The sequence below is a fragment of the Medicago sativa genome, chromosome 4 (genome assembly GCF_051527215.1).
Source record: "Medicago sativa cultivar Bolivia chromosome 4, Bolivia_mono, whole genome shotgun sequence".
In the NCBI taxonomy this organism is placed as follows: domain Eukaryota; kingdom Viridiplantae; phylum Streptophyta; class Magnoliopsida; order Fabales; family Fabaceae; genus Medicago; species Medicago sativa.
The window spans coordinates 61,376,540-61,388,213 of record NC_140752.1 but is presented as its reverse complement, the minus strand read 5'-3'; the positions used below and the strand labels follow the sequence as shown (position 1 = coordinate 61,388,213).

The following is an 11,674-nucleotide window of genomic DNA, read 5'->3' as shown; positions in this document are numbered from 1 at the left end:
AGTCACTATGCTGATTGCAGATCTGTACTTGTAATAATGTGATACACTACACATCTTTCAAAAACAAAATCATACTAATGCATATTTTTTATCGTTAATATTTTTAATTATCTATTATAAAAAATTATGAAAATTTAATATTTTGAAAATATTCATCGAGAAGAATCCAACAACATCTTAAATGATATTATTTATATTTTGTATATTATTATAAAAATATGGTCAAAGTATGTCAGGTCAACATTGCACATTATCAACCAGGTCATATATTATAGGACGAAGGGAGTAACACAACTAGACCAAAGTCGGTAAAGTGTGGCGTAATAAATTGGTTGAACTTGTTTTATGAATTAAATGAGACAAAACTTGAGCTCAAAATTAAATCCATTAGATAAAGGAGTTGAACTTAAACTATGTTTGAGTCAATTTGTTTGGTTCATGAACCAACTTTATATATATAGGGGTTTGTTAGGATACACCCACTAATTTTTATTAAGGTGTGTTTTAGCAAATATATAACTAAAAAGTTGTTAAATACATCTTAAATGAATTTTGCTAAAACACACCTTCTTAAAAAATAAGTGGGTGTACGTTAGCAACTCCTATAGGCATTTGCTAAAATACACCCACTTAATTTTTAGAAGGTGTTTTTTAGCAAGCTATAACTAAAAAGTAGTTAAATGCACCTTAAGGTGTAGCTTGCTAAAACACTCCCACATAAAAACTAGTGGGTGTGTTCTAGCAAATCCCATATATATATATATATATATATATATATATATAACACTCCCTTCGTTTTACTTTATATATAAATATAAATGTTAGCATATTTATGATTTTAAGTGATGATCAAAAGATATTGTAATTTAAAGAAGGGTCGATAATCAGGTTACATAAATGCATAATAACAACTAAAACATATACGATCATATAATGATTTTAGTTGCGTGATCACTATCGTATGGTGAAAATAATTTGAAAAATATAGTGCAAGGTAATTAACCTTAATCATCTCGTAAGGATATCTAATTAAAAGCAAGTAACAAAATGAGTAAATAGGCAATTACCCCCAAGAAATCAACAAAACTTCAATTACCCTCCTGAAATTGCACAACGTCAAATTCTTCTGTTAGTCAACATGACGTTTTGCAAATACCCCCTTGAAGTTTTGTACTTATGTGCAAATTGCCCCCTGAACTTGAATTTTTTTTTTCTTATCTTTAAAAGTGATTGCATTATCACTGAATTTAGAAGCATATTAGCTAAATTTTGACAATGAACAACCATATATTGACAGTATGGTAGAAAAATTGGCAATATTTGGTAAACTCCACAATAATGTTCAAAACTCAAGAATATTTACAAAACAAACATAAAAGTGTTTCTTTGTTACAACATCAGATGTTGTTTTTTCTTTTTCAAGTTGTCCTTCACCCCATTAGAATCAAAAGGATGGTGACTATCATGTTTTTTTATTCTCTTAAAAAATATAATGAAATATACATAATATAATATTATTACCATTCCTTTGAATCCTAATAACTGGGGGAAGAAGACCATAATTCCTTCAAGATCTTTTATAAATGAGAGAAGTAACAAGTTTATGTATTTTTTCTTAAAAGTGAGAGAAGTGTGTTGGTGTAGAGTGTGTAGTGCTCACAATATAAAGGAAGTGTAAATTTTTGGTGTGGTTAAAATTAGCAATAACAAAGCCATATATTTAGACATCTTGGTTATGCCAATCATATGTCATTTATGTGCTTCATTATGTATGTCATGCATTAGTTTTCCATCTCACAAGTGTGGATGTACTTTGCTATGTTGACTTTCATATCATTAGGCTCTAATACATGGTTAATGTTTGATCATTTCAGGAAACATATATGGTTGTATACCGTCAAAACTTAGCTAATATGCTCTACAATTCAATGATAATGCAGTCGCTATTAAGGATAAGAAAAAAATATATAAATTTTCAAATTCAGGGGGTATTTTGCACATAAGTGCAAAACTTCAGGGGGTATTTGCAAAACGTCATGTTGACTAACAGAATAATTTGACGGAATGAGTAAATTGATTAACGTTGTGCAATTTCAGGGGGTAATTGAAGTTTTGTTAATTTCAGGGGGTTAGTTGACACACTTACAATTTCGGAGGTGTAATTGCCTATTTACTCGTAACAAAATTGGGGATTTTGTTGTCGTCAAAAACAGTTTGCAAGCAACAGAATTTAATTAATTAAAAGCGACTAATCAAATGGTTTTAGGTGTAATTTGTTGGAATCTATCACAATTATAAAGTATCATTTGTTCGATAATCCATACTCTTGATTGATTATATAATTAATTGAACAAACGACAATTGGTTGTTTGTGAATCATCAAATTAAGCATCACAATGATCGATCAATCATGGCGATGAGCCAACGTCACAACACAATCAATATTATTACCAAATTCAATCAATCCTATAACTTATCACCATATATTATATCAACTTCTATTCGAACTAAATTAAAAAAGCGATAAAATAATTCGAATAATCTCATTTAAATAATAGAATTCGAAATTGGGTTGATGAAGCATCGGACAAAATCGAATTCAAACCAAATTTGATACGATTAAGCATGAGAATGAATTTGATCATAATATATATAGAGACACAAAATCTATAGAAAAAGTCAAAGATAAAAAAAAAATATAAACTAAATTGCATTAGAAACCAAACCTCCCATACCCTCAAATCAACATATTGGTTTAGGGTTCTTAAGCTTCCATTACAAGAGGAGCTTTATACACAAGATCTTATGGAAATGGATGAACAAAAGATAAGTCTTGGCTGCCTACATCCACCTTATTTAGGCTATGTTTGCTAAAACTAACGGATAACTGATAAGCTGGTTGATAGTTCATAGCTGGTGACAAATAGTTTATAGCGGATGGATGATGACATATAACTGATAATTGAAATTTGTGGCAAAATTAGCGGTTCAACTAACTGGAAAATGTAAAATGACATGAAAGGACATTTTTAATTCTTAATAAAATTTATATCCATTAAAATTTAAGTATTTATAATTTCGTAACTTTGATTTATTAATTTGATATATCGTTTTTATATTATTATGAAATCAATTATTATACTTGAAATTTTTATTTTATATTATTCCGTGTTTATACTTTATAAAAAAATTTAAACATAACAATAAAGTAAAATATTTACTCTAAAAAAAAGTAAAAGATTTACTTCTAAAAAAAATATAGTAAAAGATTTAGACGTAACAGAAAAAAAAAAACACAACAATACCTAAAAATAAGTAGCATTGAGAACTAGGATCCTAGGGAACGACAAGCAGTGGGTGGTGACAACGAATCCTTAAAGCCGACGTTTGGTATCAACAACAAAAGTTGTGTTCGACATAGACAAAGGAAGCGACTTGGACATCACTTGCTTTCCTCTTGTGCCTTTCATTTGGGTTGGCACCTTCCTTTGAGCGATTGGACCGACTCCTTGTTTTTGAAGTCCTCTTTGCTTTTCTCGATTGGAAGAACTCTTATTTTTTCATCCCATGTGGAGGATGAAGACTTCGATGTAAAATCAACTTTTCCAACGAGACAACTCTCCACCGCTAGTAAATAAGTTTCTCGATCGCCAGGTCAGGATGAGTTGTAGCATTGATCTTTGAGTGGTTACATAGATGACATCAACATACATTTTCCTTTTGTTTGGGAACCCTCTATCGACTCCACTATATACAGGGAAAATAAGTTAAATGTAACAAAAGAAATTTAAACCTACCATTTTTTTTGAGAAAATTTAAACGCTGCATAATAAAGTTAATATTAACAATAAAAACAAATCCTTCATTCAACCAACAAAATTGATCTTTCATATGCATAAATTATAAAGGTCAAAACTGAAATTAGGATAAAATAATAAGGGTAAAATTGGAAGAAATAATGATAAGCTATAAGCTGTAAAGCTAAAGCGCTATTTGAAATAGCGTCTGAGAGATAAGTTATAAGCTAATGGCAAAAGGACAGTTATCAAACAGGTCTTTTTTAGTCCTACAAACTTATAAGCTATGGGTTATAAGTTATAAGCTCGTTTATTAGTCTTACTAAACAGACCCTTATAATCCTAGAATCGTAATTTAATTTAGATCCAAGTCTAAACAAGCTAGGCCTAATGCTAATCAGCCCAATACAGAACAAATGACGCAAAACTCGTATTCTTATTTACTTCCTTAATTCATTTTTTCGACCAACAAGACATTGGAACTTGGTTTCGGGATATATGCGAGAGTTTGAGACCTTCTTCTTAGATTTTCCAAAGAATACTTGTACACTTTATTTTGATAATCGCAACTCAAGTTATGGCTTGAAAAGCGAGCAAGGTTCAACATGCAAATAATTCAGAAAAATAATCAAAGAAATACATTAGAACTCAATTATGACCAAAATTTTAGAAAAAAGCTAAAAAGATAAAATTAACACCATAAAGCTTTCAAAGATGTTATAGCACAAAGCTATAAAGTATGTGCCAAAATGCACTGATCAAATTCCCCCACACTTAAGCTTTTGCACTCCAAGTAAAACTTAAGATTAAAGACTCAAGGCAAGATGCAAAATAACAATAACGTCTTATGACATTCCAAACTTCAAGGACAATGTCAATCATGAATAACATCTATAATGAACAATGTAACACCTTCGCTTGGTGGGCATGTAACGCTCGAGGATGAGGGTGGGGAGTGGTCCGGTTTCTGCCAGCTTCTAGGCAAAACTGAATCACATCAGAATGAGAGCGATCCTGAAGTCGTGCATGTATGTGACAACATGGTGGAATGAAGACTTATAAGAATTGTTTGGTACTACTTATATCAACAACATGCATCTTCTTTTCAATAGCCCATTCTTTAAGAACTCCACAGTTAAGCGTGCATGACATGGAATAGTCTTTGGATGGGTGACCTTCTCGAAAGTTTCCCGAAAAATGTGCGAATGAGGACAAAACAAGCTGAATAGACTCGTGTTGGTTTGTGAGATCAGTCGACAATCTTGAAAGAAGTATGAAATGTTACGAACAAGGGGACTATTCGACTAATAAGTGCCTAAAAAATTATAGAATCTTCACACAACATATATATAAAGTGCACTGAATCACTCATGTGAAGCATGTAAAGTTTATAGGATTAGTGTTTACACTCAAAGCACATCATCAAAGCTATTGCTGTCATATGCTTGACAAGCCTCTAACGTCCACACATGATTGAGAACATCCACACATTGAAGCACGTGCATGTAAAGATCAAAATGTCTATATTAAGGTTGTAATGGAGGCAAGGTAAAGGTGAGATAAACCTAAAGCAGACTAGGATGAAAAGTCAAATAAAATGAAGAAGCAGAGCCATGAAATTAAAATCACTTAAATATTAAACATGAGAGGTATTTAAGCTTGACAAAGTATGATGACAATACAGAACTCAACCCAAGATAATTAAACCCAACAAGATAACTTTCTCCACATACCTTCATATCAAAATTGTCTGGAACACAACATTTGGCATTTTTTTTCGTTTTGTTGACATTATTTTTTTTACTTGCCAAATTAATTGAGATAATACGAAATTTGGACACAACCGTGCATTGGAACATATTTATTTTTTCCAAGTTAGATCAAAATTTTGAAGATCATTTGGACACAAACATTCAAGCATGTGAACAAGTGTTTCAAAAGTCAAGTCAAGTTCTAAAAGTAACTAATAGTGTGAGCGAAAACACACAAGAAAGAAAGAGATGTTGAAGGCTCAAAAACTCAACAAGGCCAATGATATATCACAATTGATGCACAATCTAGTATCAAGTCAAATTATCATACTATGATAGAAAAGAAGTTATCCATGTCATAACATACGCCTCTAGGCCTGGAACAACGAAATTACTCACAATAATTGCATGCATACAAAAACTAATTCATTAATGTTTTTTTAAAATGTTAAAAGAAAATAAAAACTAGGGTAATAGTGTTTTACCCCCTATAATATAGGTCGTTTCCGATTTTGCATCCTGTAATTTTTTTTTTTAGTTTTCGTCCTTGTAATTTGAAGATTTTTTGGTTTTGGACCTTCATGGCAAATTTCGCCTCCTGTAATTTGAGAAAATTTTGGTTTACCCCCTTATAATTTGAGAAAATTTATGTTTACCTCCCTGTTAATTTGAACAAATTTCGGTTTACCCCTTGTCATATCATCGATTTTGTACAGTCAAAATTCATGAAGATCCAAAACCAAACATCTTCAAATTACAAGGACGAAAACTAAAAAAAAAATATTACATGGTGGAAAACCGGAAATGGTCTATATTACAGAGGGGTAAAATACTATTAACCTTAAAAACTAAAACTAAAATGTCCCCCTACCCTTAAATTTTTCGGTCATGTTGAACAAATCCTTTGATGTTTGAATTTAAACATCTCATTACGACGAGACTAGTTGTAGCAACCAGGTAGAGTTGTGAACCTGCATAAATAATCTTGTGTGATTTTCTCATCCTCGTGTGTTTACCTTTTATATATTTCCTCATCATGCGTGTATTTTCTCAAAAAGAAAAGAAAGGTTTTAAAAGGAATATCTAAACAGTTTTCAACTTGAACGCATTTTTTGTGTTTAAAATAAATCTACTGTATCATTTTCATCTAAAAAAATATATTGTATCATTTTTTAATTGTTTTTCTTGTCTATCATGAAAGGTTAATTTTTTTTTTTAAAGTTTAATAAATAAAAAGAATGAGTTAAAGAGATAAACACAATATTTTGATGTCCCTTAGAGACATTTAACAATAATTAAATTTTTATGAGTGGCTTCTTGCAAGTACTATGTGCTAAAAAAAATTATATTTAAAGGTTACTAAACATGAAACTTTTACCTAAGTAGTAAAACAGTTTTCTATTTGTTACATGCATAGAAGAAAAGCTATGACTCAAACTTTCAAAAAAAATTATACTTTGATCATCTCTCTTTTTTTATTTGTTGTTGTAACAAACTGCAGTGAGTCAGTTTTTACACCTTTTTAACTTTTTATTATTTATGTTATACACAATATTCTGTCATCATTTAGTAACATTTCTTTTATTTTTAGGGTTAATACTGCTTTTGGTCCCTGTAATATTAGCGAATTCTGGTTTAATTAGTCTTTGTAAAATAAAAAATTTAGATTATGTCCTTGTAATTTCAAATTCCTCCACTTTTGGTCTCTTATTTAACCACGTCAGCAGAATCTGCATAAATTACGTCCCAATAATTTCAGATTCCTCCCACTTTTGTTCTCTGTAATTTCAGATTCCTCCACTTTTGGTCCTTCATTTCACGTGCCATGTATGCAGATTCTTTTGACGTGGTGAAATGAGGGACCAAAAGTGGAAGAATATGAAATTACAGGGACAAAATCTATTTTTTTTACAGGGACTAAAACTGGAATTCGCTAATATTACAAGGATCAAAAGCGGTATTAACACTTATTTTTATTAGACCTTCCAGGTTGGATTCCCTGCAAGAATTGGATTGATTGCCCAAAAAAAATGTGTTGGCCTCCTCGACGTAAGTTGTGTGTTAATTCTTATTGTGAATGTGAGTAAGCATATCATTTTTCATATATCATAGTGTTGGTGATTTTATCTTTTTTTTTCTCGCACTTTGATTTAATTTTCACCAAGTTCAAAACTCTATTGTTAGATAATTAAAGTTTTTTTTTCCTAAAGGAGTTATATAATTCAAGTACTGTTACATTTATTCATGCATATGGGATATAAAGAATAAAAACGTCACTTTGTCATTATAATTAGTTATTTTAAAAAATAAAAGCAATATATGATTTTATAGAGTAATTATTTGTTCTACATCTACATTTAGCATAAGATTATTGATCTATATAAATTAAATAAAAAATTAAGAGTTAATTAAAATGATCCCTATAAATATTCATAATTTCGTTTTTAGTACCTAAAAAGAATCGCATTTTTTTTAGTTCTTGAAACATTTTCCTTTAGCACTTTTAGGGATCACAAATATTGACAGAAATTTTACAAGGATTAAAAATAATGGAAAATATTATAGGGACTACAAGTGTTGGAAAATTTTTTTTTTGCCCCTATCACAAAAAAAAATGATATATCTGCCCCTAGTTGAAAATTATTGTTGTAAATGCCCTTGTTCTTCATTTGAAATGGCGAGCATCACATTTTTTCAACCCTCCTCTGCAAGCTTGCAGGCTTTCCCAGACTTTCTCTGTACAACTCTGTGTGTTCCTAATTTCATTTGGCGAGCATGAATATTTAAGGTATTTTTCTTGTTCTTTCTTTCAAATGGCGAGCATGTTAATTTTTTTTTCCATGTTCCACATATGAAATGGCGAGCATGCCATTGTTGGTTTTTTTTAGTATTTTTTTTTGCTTGCCCTTTGAAATGGCGAGCAAAGGCCATTATTTTAATATTCATGCTCGCCATTTTTTTGTTGCTTCTCTAATATGACTAAAGAAATGACTAAAGAAATATAATCAAAAAATGGCCAAAAAATGAGTGGCTTCTCTAATATTTTTCTTGTTGCTTCTCGCATTTTTTTTTTACAAATAATGGCCTTTGCTCGCCATTTCAAAGGGCAAGCAAAAAAAAATACTAAAAAAAAACCAACAATGGCATGCTCGCCATTTCATATGTGGAACATGGAAAAAAAAATTAACATGCTCGCCATTTGAATGGAACAAGAAAAATACCTTAAATATTCATGCTCGCCAAATGAAATTAGGAACACACAGAGTTGTACAGAGAAAGCCTGCAAGTTTGCAGAGGAGGGTTGAAAAAATGTGATGCTCGCCATTTCAAATGAAGAACAAGGGCATTTACAACAATAATTTTCAACTAGGGGCAGATATATCATTTTTTTTTTGTGATAGGGGCAGAAAAAAAAAATTCACAAGTGTTGACTAAAAAATTTATAAGGACTATTTTATTTTTTTTGCAGGGACTAAAAACGAAATTTTAGATATTTACATACACCATTTACTTCATTAACCAAAGAATCAATGAAAATACTTATATCAAAATTATTGAAAACAAATTTTCATTGACATATTTTTACTCATAAAATAATTAAAATTAATAAATATATGGTTTATAACATAAAATATATGTATATTATATATAAGAAAACAACCCCTTTCAGCTCTTTTGGAATTATTTTTTCTCTTTTCAAAAATGCCCATAATTTTTAATATAAATAACACATGTAACAAATAGATAAGAATAAATTTAAATATTTAAAAAGTGTAACAAACATATGAATATATATATGTCTGATTTTTTTCTTTTATTATTTAAAAAGTGTAACAAACTATATGAGTATATTTATACTTACTTTCGCATTATCCCAATTATACTCTCAAACAACTTTCCTATACTATATATAAAGAAAACATCCCCTTTCCACTTTTTTGGGCTGACTTTTTCTCTTTTCAAAAATGTCTTCAATTTTCAATATAAATAGCATATAACAAATAGATAAGAATAAATTTAAATATTAAAAAGTGTAACAAACACGATATGAACATATATATATATATATATATATATATATATATATATGTCTGATTTTTTTCTTTTATTATTTAAAAAGTGTAACAGACTATATGAGTATATTTATACTTACTTTCTCATTATCTCAATTATAACCTCAAACAACTTTTTCTATAAAATAAAGATTGTTGTTAGTGTCATTAAAAAAAGGAATTTAAATTATATTTTTTGGTTAAATTGTTGGTGTCATTGAAATAGATAATCACGGTTAGTTTGGTTTGTTATAACTTGAAAGCAACAAACATTTATATTTTTAGTTTTATTCAAAATCAAAATTTCATAAAAAAAACATCATTCATAATTTTCAAACATTAGCACAATAAAAAGAGCGGAAAGACAGACAAGTGAGTGCCCGTCTTTTCGCTAGTATATATAAAGTAAAGAGATTGTCATTATCTAAAACAAATAAAAAATATCATAATATAATATAGTTTTCTGAATATCATAAAATAATATAGTTTTGAAACCAATGAGAAGAAATAGTAAAAATTGCCTGGACGACAAAAGTCTTAAACCTTTTCTATATTTTATGTAAAATATGACCAATCAACTAAGTGTCTTCATAATAAAAATTAAACAACTAAGTTGGGGCATGCAGATCGCTCTTTGTCATCCACATCAATGTAATCATTAGGTAAAAATTCATCATTTGTCTATTAACACTCGTGAACAATCACACCAACAAAATAAATAGATTGAGGTATCTTATTCTTATTTAAAACTTACGTAAGAGTAACAATAAGCGCAAACACATATGTCATAATTGAATGTCGTCCATAACATACATGATACTTATCATTTTTAAAATCTTATGAACGCGCATAAACTACTTCATTCTATTTATAAAAGAATATTTTATCGATTAGCAACATATATTATATATGAAATTTCATTGTCATTCTTGGAGTGTCAATGAACCTTAAAAAAAAGAGTTTTAAGTTTCAGCTTCTTGTTGATTTCTACTTAAATCTTTCATGCTTAAAATAATCAATCATAAAGTTGAGTAGATTCTTAGGTTAAGAAGATAAAAAAAATAATAAATAATGAGAAAAAAGGAGGTGTAATTTGAAGACCGAAATTCCAAAAATAAAGATGTTTAAATAAAATAAATAGAAAGGCAAAACACTTTCTCTCCAACCTCATCATCTTATTTTTTAACTGATATTGACTATTCAAAACCTTAAAACAGTAAAAAAAAAAAAAAAGTAACATTTCAATCTCCACCGACGATAATTAAAATCCACACTAAGATTCTTCACCATGATCTTGCTTCATTGTTAAATTGAAGAATAATTAGAAAAGAGACTTATATGGAGGTATAAATTGAATCTATGAGAGAATAAGAAAATAACAAGCGAGAGATAGATGAATAGGGAAGCCCCCCCCCCCCCCCCCCCCCCCCCCCCCCAAATTTTATTCTTTATTCTTTAGTCTTTTGTACATTATATTTTTAAAGTATTTTCTCATGACATCTTTTATTATAATGATTTGTGATCATTTTCTTTTATAGATATTCACATATTTACCTTTTTGTTGCAGGCTCTGAAATATAGCTACTTCGGCAGTTCTATGTGAGAATCCATGAAAGGACTCAGATTAAACATTAATATATATTACTAATAAATAAAAATTGTTATAGCTTTCATGCTTAGATAAATTTTGAATAAAAGTTGGTTATGATGTATCTTAGATTGTTAGTCTTCAGTTTAGCTTCTGCTCACTCAATATTGATATATTTAATTTGTGTCTTGAAAAAATTAAAACCTTGAAAAATAATGTTTTTGCTATGAATATCATTATTAGTGAGTGTATAATATTTAGATTGTCCAATTATTTATTTGTCTCCTATAATATAAATAACATTATAATAGAAATACAACTTTGAAGAGAATATTATCATTCACTCTTTATTTTTCTCTTTTATCTTTTGCTCCTTCATCTCTACTCTTCTAATATATTGATGTAGTTTTGATTATTTTCATTACATGTTATCATCACAAGGCTTTAACAGCTATAAGTCTAATGAATATATATTTTTTCATAATT

At 29.3% G+C, this 11,674-nt stretch overlaps 2 long non-coding RNA genes across 2 annotated transcripts; one reads left to right on the top strand and one right to left on the bottom strand.

The window, feature by feature from the left end:
* Positions 1-5,855: 5,855 nt before the first annotated feature.
* Positions 5,856-6,754, bottom strand: LOC146930418 (uncharacterized). The gene is made up of 2 exons (XR_015006374.1): positions 6,420-6,754; positions 5,856-5,925 (listed from the first exon to the last, which is right to left on the bottom strand). It is a non-coding gene; the product is annotated as an uncharacterized LOC146930418 (long non-coding RNA).
* Positions 6,755-6,897: 143 nt separating this feature from the next.
* On the top strand, positions 6,898-11,419 carry LOC146930417 (uncharacterized). The gene is made up of 3 exons (XR_015006373.1): positions 6,898-7,048; positions 7,529-7,597; positions 11,168-11,419. It is a non-coding gene; the product is annotated as an uncharacterized LOC146930417 (long non-coding RNA).
* Positions 11,420-11,674: the final 255 nt, after the last annotated feature.